Below are 20,605 nucleotides of genomic sequence, written 5' to 3' on the forward strand. Positions count from 1 at the left end.
GGTTGTAAATGGTCTGTTTACTTGCAAACCTTCCCTGGCTGCGGGCAGGCCAGCCCTGGAAGAATGAAGGCTGGGGTCTCACAGGACATGTGAACATGACACCTGATACTGGAATCCATCTTAAACCTTCCATTTAGAAGGAGGGGCGGGGACCCAGAGAGATGAAAGATTCCTGCCTTGTGCAAAAGCTATAAAAGGGGTGGAACAGAACATAGGGGGTCTCAGAAAGCCGCTGCTTTTCACCTAAGATGCCTGCTGGAACTAACAAGGACTGTACCAGGGAAAGGATTGGGCCCAGACTAGGAAGGAATCTAGTCTGTGAAAGAAGCCTGTTGGAACATCTCTGAGGGTGAGCTTTTACCTTTAAACAAAAACAACGAGGAGTCCTTGTGGCACCTTAGAGACTAAAAAATTTATTTCTTAATGTATTGGGCTTAGACTTGCGTGATTTGTTTTATTTTGCTTGGTGACTTACTTTGTTCTGTCTGTTATTACTTGAAACCACTTAAATCCTACTTTTTATACTTAATAAAATCACTTTTGTTTATTAGTAAACCCAGAGTAAGTGATTAATACCTGGGGGGAGCAAACAGCTGTGCATCTCTCTCTATCAGTGTTATAGAGGGCGGACAATTTATGAGTTTACCCTGTATAAGCTTTATAAAGAGTAAAACAGATTTATTTGGAGTTTCGGAGCTGGGTGTCTGGGTGCTGGAGATAGGTGACCTGCTGAGTAGTTATTGGTTAAAGTCTGCAGCTATGGGGCTGTGGACCAGACCTGGGTCTGTGTTGCAGCAGGCTAGTGTGTCTGGCTCTACAAGGCAGGATTCTGGAGTCCCAAGCTGGCAGGAAAAACGGGCTCAGAGGTAACTTCAGCACGTAGGTGACAGTCCCAAGGGGATCTCCGTGACCGAACCCATCACACAAGGTAGTTGAGAATTCCAGCCCTGTTTCTTTTGGAAATGGTTTTTATTTAAGGAATGCTATCAGTAAAGCAGAGGAGTTGTGCAAACACCATCCACTCTACACAAATGTACAGAACCTTTTAACTAGAACTGCTAAAACATCTCAACATTTAGAAATTTCAGCAAATGTTTTCCTCAAAATTTTGATGAGAAAAAGAGATCGAAAGGAGCGTTCCATTTTCTAACCAGCTCTTCCTGTAACCTAATATTTGCAACTATTTTTATGAACTATTTTCCTCCCTAAAAAAGCAATAAAATGGAACCAATTCACTGGTGTCTGTGGGCCCAATTCCCTCGAGGTCACTTGAGCTATGTTTGCTTATGCCCGTGAAGAATGGTTCCCCAATGTTTTGTATTCTAGGCCAAGGCTGTTAGCTGGTGTAAATCAATACAACTGCATTTATTTCAGTTGTGCTAGGTCCATTTTACACTGGCTCTTTGGCTTTATAAAGAAAGTTCATAATGCTGCTGCTAAGAGTCTCCTTATTTTGTAATGTGCTTCTCTGTCCAGAACATTGTGTGTGTTTGTGTGAGTGATTCTTTTGAATTCATTCAGTTGTTTGGTTTGGTTTCCATGGAGCAAATCCTGGTCCCTCTTTTACAGGTGTGGAGTGCTTTCTGGCAGTGGAGCTGGTATAGTTCCTCTGGACATGGTGTGTGTGTGTGTGAGTGTGTGTGTATAATTAGAGGGGCTACACAAGGGATGCACACACGTTCCCCATGTGGTACAGAGCTCAGTTCCACATCTGCTCCCATCAGCAAGTAGGTGTTGTGAAAGGCCAGGGGCCTCAGTCTTTCCTTTGAAAATTAAAATCTTTTGAAACTGTAAAGCCCTATGTGCTAAACTGTGCCTGTAGGCCCAGTGTTGAGCTAAGGGTGCTGTGTGAGCTGCTTTCCCCCTGCCCTCCCCCATGAAGGACTAACCGTGCATGGCATTAGGACTCAGAGACACCCTGGGAATTGTGATTCCTTCTCTACTTCCCCCTTGCTCTAGGGCAGTGGTTCTTAACCTGGGGTGCATGCACTTCTGGGGGTGCGAGATGCCCTTTCTGGGGGTGCAAGACACGCCAGAGTTTTGTAGACGGTAAATCATTGAAAACACAAATTAAGCACAGGCACGTAAGTACAACTACTTTGTTTAATCAAACCTATGTATTTATTAACATTATACATTTTTTAATGATTACTGTAATATACAAACAGAAATATATCTAGGTTTAAAGTACTGAGCTACTTCAATGAGTTTTGATAAGGGGTGCGAGAACATATTTTGAGAACCAAAGGGGTGCAGGCTGCAGTAAAGGTTAAGAACCACTGCTCTAGGGAGAGTAGTAGTTTGTTTCTGGCCTGTACCAGCAGTGAATTCTGACAATCCCATGGTGTGTCACCTGCAGTGGCCAGTGAGGAGAGGGATGGCAGAGCCAAGACTCCACCTCTCTCTCTGCCAATTTTCCACCATCCTGTTCTGGGACCAGTGGGAGAATGCAGCATCTACTTACTCCTACACGTGTAAGATGAAATCCTGGTCCTATTGAAGTCAATTGCAAAGCTTTCATCAACTTCAGTGGGGAAGGAATTAACGTCCGGAATTAAAGGCCATGTCTTGATGGGTAAACGGTGTTTTTTCCCCAATCATGTTAGCTCAAAAAGGCCAGCTAACCTAACTTCAGATGTATTTACCTGCATTTTAATGGGGTTTCTTAATCATGTTAAACTATCTTGAGCTAATGTGGTTGAAAAATATGCCCTTTTTCCCTACCCAGACATACCCAAAGTCTGGGTAGCTCATGCAGGGATATCATAGAATCATAGAATTCAAGATCAGAAGGGACCATTATGATCATCTAGATATGAGCAGAGTTCTTGCTTTGTACTATGGGTATGTAATGCATGTCACACTCTGGCTCCAGGTAGCTGCTAATTGTTATTGCTATACCCTTACCATTATATGAACTGTGATGTTATGGAATTGGCCAATCAATGTTGGGCGAGACTATAGCATCATTATTAGGAGTAGAGATTTCACCAGCCAGAGTTAGCAAGACTCACCACATTTAGCATAACACACAAGTAATTCTGGGCTCCTCCTATGTGCTATTCACACACTCCTATCCACAAGCATGGCTTCAAATACCATAACTGCATTTATGACTCAAACTTCCTCTCTACTAAAGACCTGTTCACCCCCTATCCTATTGTGTATCTTGGCCTGTCTTTTTGTCACCCACCAATGGATATTCAGCCAACAACTTCAAGCTCAACACTGCCAAAAATAAGCTTCTGATGTCCCTCTTCTTCCTCTCTCTCTCCCTAATGAAGCTTTCTTCTTCTCCACCATTTCTCTGTCACCATGGATACCACCACCATCCTCCCTATCATGCAAGCCTTCAATCGAGGCATCATTTTTGATTTGGCTCTTGACTCATGCTACCAGGCCATATCCAAGTCTCGGCACCTCTGCCTACATAACACTTCAAAGATTCAGCCTCTTTGTCTGTCCTGCCAAGTCTCTTGTCCAAGTCCTGACCATCTCATCCCTTGACTAATGTAGTCCCCTCCTCTCTGGCCTGGAGGTCAGCCACATTGCCACTTCAAGTGCATTCAGAATGCTGCTGTATCTTCTTGATGTGTTGCTCCAACTGCATCAATTCCCTCTTTGTATTCCTCCACTGAAAAAGCCTGATCACCTTATCTCTGCCTTTAGGATCCTTTTACTATTTGCCCCTGCCCTATCACTCATGTTTATTGTCTCATCAAGCCATTGACTCCCGCCTTTGCTCTGCTAGTGCTTTAGCCTCAGTCGCCAGCCAGTCCACTTCTCTCAAGCACCTTCACCTCCATGCATGGGAAAGCTCCCCATCAAAATCCATACAGCCACCACCTTATCCTCTTTCAAATCCCTCCTTAAAACCTACTTCTGCTGTGACACCTACAAATCACTCCTGCCTGGCATTGGCTGGTCAAGTGGCAAGTCAGGACCTCTATTATTCCACTAAACACTCTACCTTATGTTATCTCCTCTCCCTTCTTACCCATGTCCTGTCCGTCTGTTTTGTTCTCCTGCCCTGCCCTGTCTTTCATCTATAGACTATAAACTCTCTGGAGCAGGGACTGTCATCTTTGCTATTTGTCTGATTGGCTCTGCTTGTCAGCACAATTGGGCCCTGACCCCTGACTGGGGTTCCTAAGCACTATTGTAATACAAATAAAGTAATGATAAATAGCCCTTGATCTACAAGAATTAACAGTGAGCAGCCTAGAAATGACTCACCCAAAAACCGATTGCATTTGAAGATACCGGACATTTTCCTATATCTGCTCAGACTACAGCTAATATTTAGGTTCCCTCTATTGAAGATAAAACCCAAATACTAGCCTGGAGTTGCACTGGTGGGATAGCATTGTCAGTTCCACATTCGCGGCTGTATTTGGCATCCCCTCAATAAATGGAGGGTGATCACACAAAAGAGATTATGTGCTAAGTACCTGCAGCAGAGGGCATCGTATGTATGGCTCTTCCACCACTCTGCCATAGGTGATTTAAAACAGGTACACTGGGTTGTTGTGGGGAGGCATGGGGGAGAGAGAGATGCCCGCTTTTCAAGAACAAAGGAGTTAAAAATCATTTTTAAAAAAACCCTGCACCCTAAATTAATTTCTGCTGGTAATCTATATTGGGTTAAATAACTCCTCATTATTCTTCAACACAGCTGAGGCTTCTCAAAATGTTTATCTTGTTTTGTAACTGGTACCTTCTGGCATGTTCCAGTGCCAACTCTCCTAGCCCTTGCTATATTTCATTCTCACTATTTTTGGAATGGAGCTGCTGGTTCCAGGTGATTTAATAAATTGCTTCTTTTTTTTTTCCTGTGTTCCTTTTAACTTACCCATCTGCTCAACACATGCGTAACTTGCAATCTGTCGGCAGTTTGCAGAAAGACAAACTGTCAGAGCTGCGTGCATTTGACAACTTTGTTCCCAATTAGATTAGTGGTAATTTTAACAGATTTCAGGGCAATCGAAAAAAGGGATGACATGTTATTAAAGCATCAATTTTGACAAACCCGAGCACATACAATTTCAGTGTAAATTATTTTAAATGCTTTAATTAAAGCGATGAAAGATTTACCCTTTTAAGCAGGAAGTGACTGCAAGACAAATATAAAGGGAAAGTGGATAAGAGAGTTTCCTAAATGGTTTATGCTGCGCATGGCAGTCCACCAGTCACCACCACCATAATCTATGACTGTAATGTTGGAGGCATAGTTAATTATTCATAGCCTCCTCTCTGTAGCAGATGTGATTAAGAACATGAAGTGCAGTATTTAGAGATCTAAGCACTACCTATGAAAATCTCAGCTCAAGCCTCTTTTAGATTAGAAGCTGTCAGAAAATTGCCTGGGAATCTAAAATGGTGGATATATTTGTAAATATCACCCTTTTGCTCTTTGTTCTGCAACTCCTCCTGTAGTACAGATGTCCAAGCCCATGAATGGAAGTGAGTGGTTATCTGGAGCAAGGATTGCTTTTCCTATACTTGAGGACATGTTACCGCCTTAGGAGCACAGTAAAAGAATGCAACATATATTATTTAAACTGAATACAGCACTCAAAATTCATCAGTACCAGTGTGCTTATACCATATGTATAGTACACTTAACCATTTAAACAGCTTCATGAATTATGACACCAATCCAGCATTCTTCATGCAACAAACCTCCCATTGGCTTTACTAGATGATTTTCACAGTACGGAGCGCAGGACCCATATGTTATCCAGCTATAGTGTGTTGTTGGACTAACTGATTTGTTCTACTAGAAGGAAATAATCCCTTAGTCGCATCATCTTGGTGGCTGGAAACTAATGTGCACACATTTAGCTGCCCCCATGTGGATGCTCAAAACGGGGCGGGGGGGGGGGGGTTGGGAAGGGAACAAAGAGCCCTTGATATCTCCTTGCAGCTGCTATGCAGGAGCCAGGCACAATTGCAGTCCTACCCTCTTGTCTGTACAGAGACGGCTCCCCACTAGCACCCTGTAGGACACAGGCCTCTCCAAGGGAAACAAGAAGAGGTTAAGTGGTGCAGCAGGCATGCTTTTCCTAGGCACCAAGGATTTTGGGGTAAACAGGTTAAAGTTTTGGAGCAATGTGACTCCACATCACCCCAAAGTGGTCCTGTCCTTAAAGCCATAACTGAATCCTTATATCTTATATCCCAATTCTGCAAAGCCCTTAAGAACACACTTAAGTGTTTTGCTGAATCAGAGCCTAAGTCTTCGAGGAAGATCTCATTGTTGGACAGTGAAAAATATAAAAATAAAGAGCTGCAATGTTATTTGTGCCTCTTATTTTTCATCTAAAGTTTAACTTTCATTCAGATGTTCTTCAGCTCACAGACCTGGATAGTCCATTCAAAAACCTTAATTACATAATTACCAAGCACCCACATAGTATGGTCATCTCTACATGACAGAGACTGTCTTGTATTGGGGCCAGTTTACACAGATGGATATCAATAACATGGAAGCGTACTACAGACACAATGGAGGTGCTGGGCAAATTGATAGATTTTCATTCATAGCTACCGACAAAGTCAATCATGGTTTTCTGGTCAATGGGCAAATGAGAAAAGAGGCCATTGAATTTACAATATAGGTAACTATGGTTATTAAATGTAGCTATCTCCCTTCTGAAGCATTTCTAAAATTAAAAAGTATCTAATAAAAGACCACTAAGTCCTAACTAGAGCTGCGTTGTTAACAGATTTTTTGGTTTGCAGGCCATTCTGAAATTTAAAATAAATAGTTTGGGCTCAAATTGAAAATGAACCTTTTCAAGAATTGTGGCAAATCAAAATTCAGAAAAATCCTTTTTGGGTCAACCAAAACTTTTCATGTAAACAAAATCAAAGCATCTTGTTTTGATTTTGACCATTTTCAACCTTTTTGAAATGAAAAGTCATTTCTAACCAAAAAAATGAAACATTTAATTTAGAAAATGTCAGAACAAATTGTTTCAGTATTTTTCAGGGTTTTTTTTCCAACTGAAATAATTTGTCCAAATAGACACAAATTTATGAAACATTTTAGTGTTGCCAAATCTGTATTTTTTGCCGAAAAAGGTTTCAGCCAAATTTTTTTGCCCCGCTCTAGTTCAAACTATGAGGGATGAACGAACTGTTTGCTTTTTTTTGCCTGCTTTTAGGAAAACTTACCTCCTTGATACCATTATTTTTCATTTTGATATAGCTTTACACTTTTCAGTTCAAGCCAAGAATTGCTGAAAATCTTGTGTGCGAGAATGTTTCCATGAAAAATCTGGGCCAAAAGTGTAGGCTCAAGAGGCTCAGATATATTGAAAATCATGTGACTTTGAAGGTGCTTCTCTGAATACAATGGAACCATTAAAATATCTGAGCTCAAATCTCTATTAACTGCATCTGAAAGTATGTACCAAGCCTATTGGGCCTCTTAACTGCAAAATACTGTAACCTGAAATAGTGTTCATTAACTGATTAGTCATTAACAATGGTTATTTCTAGGGCATGACTTAAAAGGCTTACATAGAACAAAAAATAATTTGTGCTGATTGCCAAAACTTGGAGCAAACAAATGTTTTTTTTTTTTTTAAAGTGATTAGATATTTGGTGATTTTATTGATTTACTTATTTTATTGTGCATTTAGCTCTGTGCCTCCTGATTTTGATTTACACTGCTGGCAAAGATAGTATGAAATATTTCTTGTGGTATTTCTGACCCAACCAGGTACTGGACATCTCACAAGACTATTTGATTTCTCTACCAAAGCTGTTCAGATAAGCAAATCAGGAGTATGAACGCTTACAGTGTGAAGCAAACAAAAGCTTTTAAGATTCACCCCTTGAGTGAATACTATCTATTGTTTTTCCAATACTCCACATTGTATAGTCTCATTTCAGTTGTTGGATTTAGTGTGCATGTGCTGGGTGGCATTGGTGGCCTGTGAGATATAGGACATCAGACTAGATGATCTGGCAGTCCCTTCTGGCCTTAGACTCTATGGCAACTGTGAGTTTTTCAGAAGAAACTACATCACTACATAGAGTTTTTTCCAAGCTATATAGATTAGTAATGGGCATACACTATAAAATTCAGATCTGGATTTGAACTTTGCCAGAGTTTGGCGGTTATAAGATCTGGCCAGTTCTACATTTCTATGATCCTATGATTTAGGAGCAAAAGGCCAATTAACTTTCATTGAAAATCCTTTGTCTCTTGATTGCTAGAGATATTCACCTTTATTCTCTGTAACCTAGAATATCCTAATTTTCCTTCAGCGTCATTGGTATTTTCTGATCTTCTTGTAGATAACTTGGACAATTGACAGTAATGTCATCTGAAATTTGAGGTGCTGGGTATTGAAAAATTATAGGTACTGTGAGATTTGTCTGGCTAACATTTCAACAACAAATGAATTGTTTCTTGTTCCTTATCTCTCATTTTTCTCAGTAATTCAGAATTCCATAACAACTGAAATGTGTATGATATAGAAAAGCAGAGTTCAACATTTTAGAGAGTAGAGGACCAGATTCCTAGTCAGTTTAAATCAATGTAATTTCACTGATTTACTGGAATTTATTCCAGTTCAGTGAGAATCTGGCCCAAAATCTCCAGCTAAAGATTTGTAAACCTTCTGGTATACATTCAGATTCTGTAGCTTGCTTGCAAAATAAAACACTGTCCCTTTAAGCATACTCCTTACTGTGTGTGCTTACTTAACTGCTTATTCAGAACTGACAGCTTTAACATGTCTGGTAAATCAGCCTTCACAGTCACCAGAGAGAGGCACCTCTGGCAAAAGTTCAGAAGTCAGTGTTTTGGAAAGATTGGTTTGACCAGCTCTCAAGTGAGAGCGAATCCCAGACCAAACACAGTTAAATCTTAAACGACATTTAACCACTGTGATGCTGAGGCTTGTTGCTGTTGAAATGCCTTCAAACCTCCAGATATATTCACTCATTTAAATCTCAGGTTATATTTATTGTGATTTAGCTCTTCTACTTGTTTGTTGTTGTTGTTTTAAAATCCTAACTCAATATCTCATGAATTATTGGATAGGCTTCTGCCAGAAATTTTAAAAATATGCCTTTACACCTAGACATTATAATAAAGGTTTTGTCTTATTTTTCAGAACATATCTCCATGATTGCATCTTCAATACCTATTGTTAGGATGCTTTCTTTATTCTAGCTGGTGTCTTAAACAGTCACTCGGCAAACATGTTTTCATCCAGATTGTTTCAGTTCACAAAAATAAAATAAAAGGTATATAAAGAGTTAATAGGAAGTAGCGCCCAAATTGCATATTTCTTAAACTCATGTCCTAGTTTACTAATCAGTTGTCATAAGATGTCATGTGGGGAACCATCACTTAAGAACTGCAGAATGCAGTCAGTGAAGCAACTAATTAGTTGGACAGTGGCATGAAGGTGTGCATCCCAAAGGAGTGCAAATTATCAGAACAGGTGAAGAAAGTTTTGATAGATCAGTATGTCAATGGTATAAAGCTCAGCACTTGGCTGAATTACAATGACACAGACTGCTAAGGCAGCTTTGTTCCTTTTTTAGGGACTGTACACTACAGGGGATTGAAATACCAGCATTTTCCTTCTCTAGACTTTTTTCAGACCGAAACTACCAGTTAGCTGCATGCTTGAAAGAACACAACCCGAAATGTACAGGGGTTAGAATAGCTGAACATTTCTTGATTTAAATTCTGAACACTTGTGGCTTCCTCCTTTCTACACTGTAGTTGGCTGCTCTGCTCTCATCCCTTCTTCACAGTTGTTGCAAGAATCAGTTTTCCTTATTACTCATTTAGGCACCAGAATTAAGAAACACCAGGATTACCTTCCAGAGGCAAAGGATGAATGCATATATAGTACAGTGAAGAGAGATACAGCTGTCTTTTGCCTTCTTGTCCCATTGACTACTGCTGTGCCCCTGAGTGGATCATCAGCAGCTGGGATGGAGCCTGGGAACTCTGGATCTAATTGCATAGGCCTCTGCTGCCTAAGTTAAATGGCCCAGCTCTGTTAGCCAAGGTTGTAGCGGCTCGTGAACCTCTGTCTGTGGCCCAGCCACCGTTAGAGGAGGACCACACTGAGCTACACAGACCTTTGCTGAATCTGTGCTTCTAGGCACTAGCCCAACCACGGCTGTCTCCATGCACAGCACGGTGGGGGAAGCTAGTGTAAGTGAATATAGTAACTCCTCACTTAACGTTGTCCCGGTTAACGTTGTTTCGTTGTTACGTTGCTGATCTATTGGGGAACAAGCTCGTTTAAAGTTTGGCAGTTTGCAGCATTCTCTGGAAGAGCAGCCCCTCCTTGTGGGGATTAGAACCGGGAGGGGGGGGAACAGCCCCCGCATCAGCTCCCCTAAATTCCCTGTAAGGTATGTGGCTCGGCAGCTGCCCAGCAGCAGTTCAGCTGTCCCTCCCCTCACTGCACTCAGCCTTGGAGTTGCTCCTGGGAGCTTCCTGCTTGCTGGGGGAGGCGGGAGAGGGGTGCTGATATCAGGATGTCCCCCTGCTCCTGCCCTTCCCCGCTCTGTAGGTGGGGGACAGGGTTCAGGGACAGAAAGGAGAGAGCTTGCTGGAAGCTGTTGCTTCCTGTCTGAACTGACTGATCTGCTTAAAAGAGCAATGTGCTTGAAGTGGGGTCAGCAAACTTAAAAGGGCAATGCACATCTCTCTCTCATTCATGCATGCACCCCCCAGCACTTTGGAAAGTCAGCACCTGTGCAGCTGTGCATGTGCTGTCAGGAGGGAGTGGTGCGCTCCATCTGGATAGTGTGGGCTCATCGTCATGTTCAGTTTTTGCAGTGAAGTGTTTGCAGCTACTGCCCTGCATCTATTGTGTTTCCTCCCTCTTGCCTCAGTTCATGCTGCCTTGTAGAGTGTGAGGCTACATTAACAACAGCGTAGTAACCCTTGAGGGCTCAGCCAAGTGCTGGTTCATCATTTAGCAGCAAGGCATTTCCTGGGAAATATTCCACCCTCTTACTCCACCATCTCAACCAAGCTTCATAATCATTCATTGCTGTGTACAATATTAAACTGTTTAAAATTGTTTAAAAATTATACTGTATATGTATATAATGTCTTTTGTCTGGTGAAAAAAAATTCCCTGGAACCTAATTCCCCCATTTTCCTTAATTCTTATGGGGAAATTGGATTCATTTAACATCATTTTGCATAAAGTTGCATTTTTCAGGAACATAACTACAACGTTATGTTCATCATTCATCTGACGAAGTGGGTATTCACCCACGAAAGCTTATGCTCCAATACGTCTGTTAGTCTATAAGGTGCCACAGGACTCTTTGTCAACGTTAAGTGAGGAGTTACTGTACAATCTTTAGCTGCTTCACTTGCAGTAGGTTCCCCATGAGGCTAGCAGGGAGACAATTTGGAGGAGTCCAGCTGGCTCTCCTGCTTCACTACCCCCAGGTCCAGGGAACCCGAGCTTCCACCAAAAAGATTCCACAGGGATAGGAAAAAGGGGGAGTATGAGGCTGGGTCCTCTGTCGATGTGGACATGGAGTGGGATGGATGACTTTAAAGGGCTTTGAAGTTTATGAAAAGTGCTAAATCTGCCTTTTATTATGAATAATGATCAGCTCTGTAGTGAAGTGATGGGGGAAAACCAGGGGACACAGCGGGGTACTGTGCTTCTAGTTGACTTTTAAAAACATATAACTAAAAAATGATTGGCCAGAGTGTTTTTAAGAATCCTCTTTAAATCACCACATGAAGATTTGATAAACACTGTACAATTTCTCCTCTCCTTCCCTCAGCCCACATACAGTGCACAACAGGTCAAGCAACTTGACAAAATCTCTCCAACACTCCAAGTGAAAGAAAGTCCAACCACCATACAGAACCTGAAAGATGACAGGCTTGGAATTCTGACCACGGCTTGCAAGCTGAAAGTCACAGATGTTGACAACAAAGATGAAGATCTCACCTTCAAAGCTCGGCGGCCTCCTTTCTTTGGGTATCTGGAAAACTCAAAACCAGGTGTTTGATTTGCATGTGAACTCTTAGCTGGAGGGATTCGCAATGGATAACTGAAACAGTATTTGGAATGGGAGTCATCTGGTACTGTTATTTCAATATTTATTATTTTACAGTACTTGAGTGTGTTATAGATACAATAGCAATCAGAAGCTCGGGTTCCTGCCCTGAAGACTGTATTGTCAAAGGCCCTGATTTTGCAAGTATTTATTCACATGTTTAATTTTATGTGGTGAGCAGTCCCACTGAAGACAATGGGACTTCTTAACATTAAGCACTTCTTTGCAAGACAGGACCTTATTTCAGGCATGATGCAAGCAAGGAGATATTGCTGGTGGAGGAAGGAAGGGGGACCCTCAATAAAATGCAGTGGTTACTCAGCAGGGGCTAGTGCAGAGCTCAGTGGAGTAAAGGAATTTTGTTTTGTTTATATCATAATACAAAGAGAGAGATAAATATCACTGTTGACTTATGACTTGTAGGTGTGACAGAAGTGGGGACAATGAAGGGAGCTGAATGATGAGATGGTAGTGGACCTTACAGACCAGCTTAGGAAGGGCATTCCTGAGGGTAGGCGACATATGAAAAGAAGGATGGAGGGTAATATGACTTGAGGAAGAAATGACTTTAGTAGACCCAAGTAAACACCAAGCCACTGGACTTCCTGGAATGTAAATAAAGCTCCAAAACACTCTCCCCCCCCCAAATTTTGCAGCCAATCTACTGTATGGCCATTTAAAATATTGTAGATGTTCTCCCTATGTTCTCAGGCACCCCTGATCCCCAAAAGTGGTGGACCCCCTTCTTTCTCTGCAGGGACTCTGACCTCCCCCCACACACATTAACAATGGACCCAATGGGCGGGAAAAGCATGTAAAGGACAGAGAGATGATGACATAAGGCGCCCACCAATCCCACAATAACAACTAAAAGCCCTCAGTGATATCAGTATAATGATGGGCAGAACCCATCCCTTCCCAAAGCCTCCCCACAGGTCTGATCTGGGCAGTGGGACTGGAGCTGAGGTGTAGGGCTGGTATCCCTCCCCATGCAGCCAGCGGCTCTTCTTCTAGCTTGTTGGTGTTCCAGGCGGTGTCAAGCCCTGGTTGGCTCTGGGTCCTGCTGCAGAAGGAGCCTACAGGTTTCACTAATTTTAATGTACCACAGCTTCTTGGGGCTCTGGCTCTCTGTGGTGGAACAGAGGAGAGCTCTGGATAGGTCCCAGGCTGTCTGAGTGGGAGAGTCAAAATGGCTGCTTCTGCTCCAGCAGTGGAGAGCAACAACCAGCCTCTTCCCCTCAGTCTCTCTCCCCCAGGCCACACAGTCCTTCAGACGGAACCTCACACCAGGCAGCCTGGTCCAGGCTCTTTGGAGCCTGCTGCTGGTCACCCCAACATGCCCATAAAATTCCTTGTTGTGTCTCCTCCAGCACAGGCAACACAGACTAGCCCATTGGAGGTATTTACTTCTGTGCTGCTGTCTGTGGGAGCTGCTGGAAGCTGCAGCTCTGAAGCCCTCAAACTGGCAGAGGCTGCAATACAATACAATAAGTGGGTATTACCAGCTAATATTAAGGTTGCTTTGCATCATAACACCCTGTTTTCAGTTTTTTCTGACTTTGCCAAACTTTAACTATTTACATGAAATTTTCCATGCTGGGCATCTGCCTAAGGCTGATATTTTTGGAAAGCTTCAGTCAAAACGGTTCAGGCATTCTGAGAATCAGGCCAGAGAAAAATCCATTGTTGTGCACATGTTAAAAAATTCTGGTGACTTTTTCTTTGAACAGCTCTAGTGTTCCCATGTTTTGGAGGAGTGACTTGAAATTTGAGAGTTGCCTTTGTGTCAGGGATGTGCCTTTTGTCGTCTGCATGAAAATCTAACCAAATTTGGCCCAGTTATAAGCCCGTGAAAAATTGCAGTTTGCACATGCTCAATAGATTTCCTTGATTTTGGCAGCAAAAATCTCTGATGATTCCATCCTCACTGAGCATACTCCATCCTCTCACAGTTCATATTACAGACTGGACTGTGCATGCACCATCCCCATAATAGGATGACCAGATGTCCCGATTTTATAGGGACAGTCTCGATATTTGGGGCTTTTTTTTTTATATGGGCTCCTATTATCCCCCACCCCCGTCCCAATTTTTCACACTTGCTATCTGGTCACCCTACCACAGAGTGACTAAACATGCCCCAGCCAAGCACTACAAGTTCAAAGCCAGACTCTCCCTATAATTGCTGCTCTGGGTTGAGTGAGGCTGGGCACCAGAACTGAGAGATCCCTGCTCTCAATGACCCCTCTGCTGATGCCCAGGCAGCATGGAGAAGGAAGCTGTCTGACTCAAATGCAGATGGGACCTGGGCTAGGCCAGGGCAGGGAAAGAAGTAGATTGGGATAAGGAATCTGAGACCAGAGAGTAGAAGACAGAGAGAGACACACACACACTGTGACTGGAAGTTTGAGTGGGGAGACTTGGACTTTTAGGCAAGGATACTGGGCCAGGATGGGAAGGCAGGTTGGGACTGGTTGGGCAGGGAGGCTGGGCCTGGTAGCTGTGGAGGGCGGTGCCTGGGACTTGGAACCATGAAGGAGAAACTATGAGTAGGAGGTTGTGAGGAAAGGGGGCAGGGATGATTGGGAACCAGCTGCTTAAGGGGAACTTTCAGGTTGGATGAGGAGCTGGGAGGAGGAAGGGAGACTGGGACTAGGAACCAGTGTTAGGGGGGAAAAAGACATATGGGATGAGGAGCTGAGATGGGGGGGAAATGGGCCTGGCTGGACAAGGAGACTAGGGGACATTAGGGCTGACTGGGCAAGGAGACTGAGGTAAGAACTCTGAGTTGTGGAGATGGACTGGGCAGGTGAAGAGAATGGGACTGGGACAAGGAGAGTTTAGAGGGAGTGGAGCAGAAGAGGAGATCAAGTTTGGGGGAAACAGGCAGATGAGTCTGTGCCCACAGAGTACATTCCCCTCCAGGGCCTGGAGTGGGACCCAAGATCCCAGAGTCTCACTATTCCTGTGCTGTCAGCAAAGGTCTGTGAAACCCCCTGCAAAGATTCCCCTCTAGGGCTGGTCCACTCGGAAGATGACAATGTACCACTGCTACCAGTTACTCCATTCACTCAAGGCTCAGAGGTCTGTGTGCTGATGATCCCTGTGGGTGTCAATACGATGCCATGTGATAGAGTTTGTTTTTTCATTTTGCTTTTCTAAAAACCTAGGAAATCACACACACACAAAATTGTAAATTAGAAGTAGATTATTGAGGTTACAAAGTTAAGCACTCAAAAATTTGGAAATGCCAGAATTAAGGTTGCTTGTGTAAGATGTTATAAGTAAATTGCTCAAAGGAATATAGCCAGATCATCAGCTGGTGTAAATTGGTGTAGCTCCACCTGAAGTAAATGGAGCTGTTTGGCACCTCTGTATTCTGTCAAGTGCCGTATTCATTTATGACTTTATATAAATATGGATGAGTGACTTGCATGGGTTTAAATAAGAGAAATGATGAGATATTCTATGATACTATGGTGATAAGCACCGTAGAAATATCTTGGGTGGTTGGATAGAAAAATCTCTGCCCAACTCTCAACCCAAATTGAATCCTGATTTAGTGTGATAAATGCCAAAGCACCCAATGAACAATTCTGGCCAACTTCTTACCCACAGTACCAAATCTTCTGGAGGGGAGACACTTAGTGGCTTGATGCCCACCAGTCCAGTTTCCATGAGGTAACTCCAGTCTGTCCCCTCTTCAGAGGGGATGTTAGGTGAGGTGCATCAAATGGAGGAAGATGCCACCCACATATGTGGATTTTAGAATTTAGAACAGCTTCTAAATGTTTCAGCTCTGGCCTCTGATAATGTTTGATGAAAGCTGAAAATAGAAGAACTTGAAGAATAAGGTCACAAGGCAAACTTCAGAGCTTGCAACTCCACTGAAGATAATAGAGTTTTGCCATTTTATTGCAGAGGGGAATTTGGCCTATCGTTTCATAAGGAATGGACAAACCCCTTTTGGAAAGAATAAGAACTCTCTCCTCTTCTCTGAAATTACACTCTGCAACTAACTTTTAGGTTCAGAAATCGGGTTTGGATTAATTTTTGTGCCCGTCTACCTTACCAGGATCCAGCTGGAATCAGAAGTAGAAAGTGCTGGAAATCCTGTGAAACAACCTGTTCTTCTGGAATTTCCAGCATAGCTTTGGAGGCTGAGAAGAGAATTCATTAACCCCTGTATAAGATCCAAAATTTTGGGTGTCTGCCTGATTCTTGAATTCAGCAATGTTTAGCCTCACCATTACTATTTATTAGGTTGAAGTATTTTATGTTTTAGATCAGTGGTAGGCAACCTATGGCATGCATGCCGAAGGCAGCACGCAAGCTGATTTTCAGTGGCACTCACTGCCCGGGTCCTGACCACTGGTCTGGGGGGGCTCTGCATTTTAATTTAATTTTAAATGAAGCTTCTTAAACATTTTAAAACCCTTATTTACTTTATATACAACAATAGTTTGGTTATATATTATAGACTTATAGAAAGAGATCTTCTAAAAACATTAACGTGTATCACTGGCACACGAAACCTTAAATTAGAGTGATTAAATGAAGACTCAGCACAGCACTTCTGAAAAGTTGCTGACCCCTGTTTTAGAGGCTGAACTCTGCCATCCAACTTAAGTAAGGGGCAGTGCAGTTATGCTCTGAGAATCAAAATTGGGCCCTAACTGCCCCCTTGATTCCTCCATGGAGTATGTGCCCAACCTTTTCTCAGTGGAGATTATTTCCCCCTCCATACCAGCACGGCTGCTCTTGCTGGTGCCTTGTGGGGGATGGAGTCAAGGCTTCTCCCACTCTCCACCTCTGCCCACCCAGCTGCAAGAGATGGGAAGTAACAGCCCAGTGGTGGCTGCTCTGCCCCTTTACTTGCATTGTCTCATGATGCAGGTAGGCTGTATAGGGAGATAAGGAGAGCTTTTTTATATCTCCGTAGTCCCCTGCACAGATGCACTGCTTGGCTCACTATTGAGCCCTCAATGATTATGAAAAATACCCAACCAAATGTCTCATTATCCTCTGATAACACCTGAATTTAGGCAAGATAAATGTCTAAAGGATAGATTCTTGTTTCCAAAAATCTAATAGGTTTTAAGATATTAAATTGCTTCCCCTCTCCATCTCCATCTTTCTTTTCTAGTATAATGCAGCTACTCTGAGTCACTGTTTATCTAATTTAATTAACATTTGCCAGTGCCTGCAACCTAAAACACTGTCTTAAAACATTTGCTTGAAAAGCCTCCTTGTCCCAGAGCTGTCATTTTTAGCATGATGGATAATGGATAGAAATAATTATCCTGAATAAGGTTAGACAGCTTAAATGATTTGAGTTTCAAAGAATTAGTAGTCTTAGCTAAACATCTTATTTTTCAAGACACATTAATAATAAAAAATACAGCAGTGACCATAATGAATTGGAAAATCTGAGCTCTGCTATAATGGTACATTGTCTATTGCAGGTAGTTATGTACGCAGTACTTTTACCCAGAAATGATTTAAACCAGCAGATCATCCGGTACATAATAAATCCCTCTACTGAAGTGACTTCAGATAGCTTTGAATTTCAAGTATCAGATGTGGCAGGAAATACAATGGTTCCGGAAGTGTAAGTGTCAGAGTCCAGTTGAGTATATTCACTTGGAGGGGGGAGGGAAGGGGGCGGTATAATCTGTCTAGGGAGGGGAGTATATGATCTTCACAAATAGCATTTTGTGTCCCTTTTAAAATATCAAGGTGCTGATAGCTTTTCTGAGATGAAATTTTGTCCCTGCAGAAAGGATTTATTTTAAATTTCAGGCCCATTTTCAGAATCTAACATGGTTTTAGGTGGAGTTTGAAGGTTCTGTTGTCTGCTCCCTGGCCAGGTCTAATGCTTGATGGAAAAATAAAACATTCAGTGAGAATCCAGGCCTGATTTTGACCTTGCCTACATCAGTGTAAGTTGGGAATAACCCCCTGAAGTAACTGATAAACGGTTCTCAGCCACCTTTGTGGTTCCTTGGTCCTGGTGCTATCTGGGGGTCCACAGTCCACACTGTTTTGTTTTGCTTTTTATCTTCTCAAACACTATGTTTTACATTTTTTGGAAGCTTGGGGAATTTAAACAAAAATCATCATAAAAATAATGCACCATTTCACTTCTAAAACCAAATCAAATGTCTGTTTTAAAAAGGAGGCTTTTCAAGAAAGAAAATTTCTATACATAGTATAATCCAGAACTTTCCCTTTAACCCTCACTTTTTATCTTTTATATTTCTATTTTTAAGATTTCTCCCTGGTGTAGAACAATGATTTTAAATTCCTCTAGCGATGTACAGTTTTATGGCTCCTGAGATAGCATAAAATTGCATCGTAGGCTGTATTTCAAGTGAGGAGCTATGGGACAATGCAGTTTGCAAATGGTAATAGAGCTCAGAAACTGAACTCTGGCCTTTCTATTCAGTGCTCTTTTTATTATTAAGTCACAGAAGAAGTGAAATGTTACAGGAAGACTTTAAATCTGCACTTTTTTTTTTTTGGTATAGCAGCTGATGAATATGTGATGGGAAAGAAAATGAAGAATGCCTGGATACTGAACATAAGTAAAACATTGGACATTGAGGGGTCAAGTATGTCAAATTATGGGATACAGTTAAATCTGCAGATTCCGTCTGTCCTGAAACATGCAGGATGTACTATTTACAGTTGTGCAGGGTTAGTATGGGCGATTACTTTGTCCAATAGCTGCGTGGTGCAGAGGATGTTAGCCCCAGGGCTCGATCCACAGCTGTATTGAGCTCCCCTGAATCCAGCTAGGAGCAGGAAACAATGGTGGCTATCAGCCATGTTTCTGTGCTGCATATACTGTAGCAATAAGGAATATTTTAAGATCTAATTTCTTTTCAGCCTTGAAATGAAATGGTCCAGAGTTGAACTGGTGGAAACTTGCTATCGTGTCTGTGACAATGTTGGGACTGTTGCCATTAAGGTGGTAAGGACAGGACAGAGCGCAGAGGCATTATTTGTTGGCATAAGGGTAGGAGATGAGCCCTGTTTCTATGGACAGATCCCTACAGACTGCATTTTTGATGCCATTAACACTTGCTAACAATATGAAACCAAAATTCCTGGTTGCTGTGTCTAATGCAGTTTATTGGTGTCTTGTTTTGTTTTTAAGGTCCAAGATGTTTCAGCTACAGTTGGCTTAGACTTCACTCACAGTACTGCAAGGTTAGTGCAGTTTAATCCTGGTGCAGCATTCATTTCATTTCTTTCATCTTGAATGTATTAGGTATAGTTTCCTAAACTGGCTACAGTCATTTTTTCTTTCATACAGCAGATCTTAAACCAATCAACCCTTTCCCTTATCTGCTGGGAAGCAGCAAAAAACCCAGCAATTATAGCTACACATTTGGGAGCCTTAGCTTTTGGGTGCATGGCCTAATGCCAACCTTCTCTGAGAATCTCGCTCTTTTAAGCAGTATGAAGTTGATTGTTCTAAAATTGAGTCACTTTAAATCACTGATTATTTTTATTTATGTCTTGTTTTTTATATACTGTCTCATCTTAGGTCTGCAATCATCACCAGAAGAAGGCTCTTTCTGCATTTCTTCCGTTCTCTTCCTTCTTCCCTAGTAAGATAGGATGACTGCCTTCAGATCCTAGTCTGGAGGTAGATTTTGTTTTGATAGGATCAGGACAGTCTCCATACGTCAGAGTTTGAATAAAAAACCTTTAGGAAAGTGACACTAGCCCAAGCAATATTAAAATCCTGTTACATACATACACGTGTTTCTCTCTGTTCCTCTCCAACGTATCTCAAGATGCTGACACACAGGCTTTCCTTTACGTCCCAGCTAAAACCGTGTCTGCTGCAGCCTAGACTCCTTCATGTCCAACTCTGCAACTTGTCCAAGTCGTTGCAAAATTGAAGGAGTGTGTCTGGTGTTCAAAAGATAGAATTCTACCTGGTCATTACCTCAGGGAGGAGCTGGTAGACAGGAAGGCTGTTTGCCATCTGCATTCTTAATATCAAACACAATGGTATCAATGCCCTTGATAACACTCATCCCACTCACAGTGGTGATGATCCCAATGGAGGAAAATGTGGCAGGAGGGTCAGATGGGTTTTCAAAGATGCTTCATTACGGATTCATTAATAGATGCTCACGGGCACATTATAAGAAGATGGCAGCAAATGATCCTATTTGTGTATTTAACTAGCCCACGGGGCAGTTTTCACTCTAGAACATTTGGGATTAGCCCCTTTGGACTTGTGTAGTGTGAATATTTTATAAATCCCCATGGAATGCTTCAGCCCTGCTCTGGACCCTTTACACGATATGAAAGGGCCCTAAAAGCCCTGATTCCAGCTGTGGGAGAATTGCCCAGGTGCACACTGGGGATGCCTTTTGAGGATTCCTTTGCAAGCTCCGGTGTAGGGGCAGGAGGATGTGTGATGAAGATGGGGCTGCTGCAAGTAGTGGTGCAGAGATTCTGGATGGTGCTGTGTAGGGCAACCCTGGGAGTCTCCTAAGGG

The 20,605-nt window shown here is 42.4% G+C and overlaps 1 pseudogene; it reads left to right on the forward strand.

Moving 5' to 3' along the window:
- Positions 1-6,470: 6,470 nt before the first annotated feature.
- The window catches only part of LOC120371026, a 38,031-nt pseudogene continuing 23,896 nt past the window's right edge, over positions 6,471-20,605 (forward strand).

Source organism: Mauremys reevesii, linkage group 8 (genome assembly GCF_016161935.1).
Source record: "Mauremys reevesii isolate NIE-2019 linkage group 8, ASM1616193v1, whole genome shotgun sequence".
NCBI lineage: Eukaryota > Metazoa > Chordata > Testudines > Geoemydidae > Mauremys > Mauremys reevesii.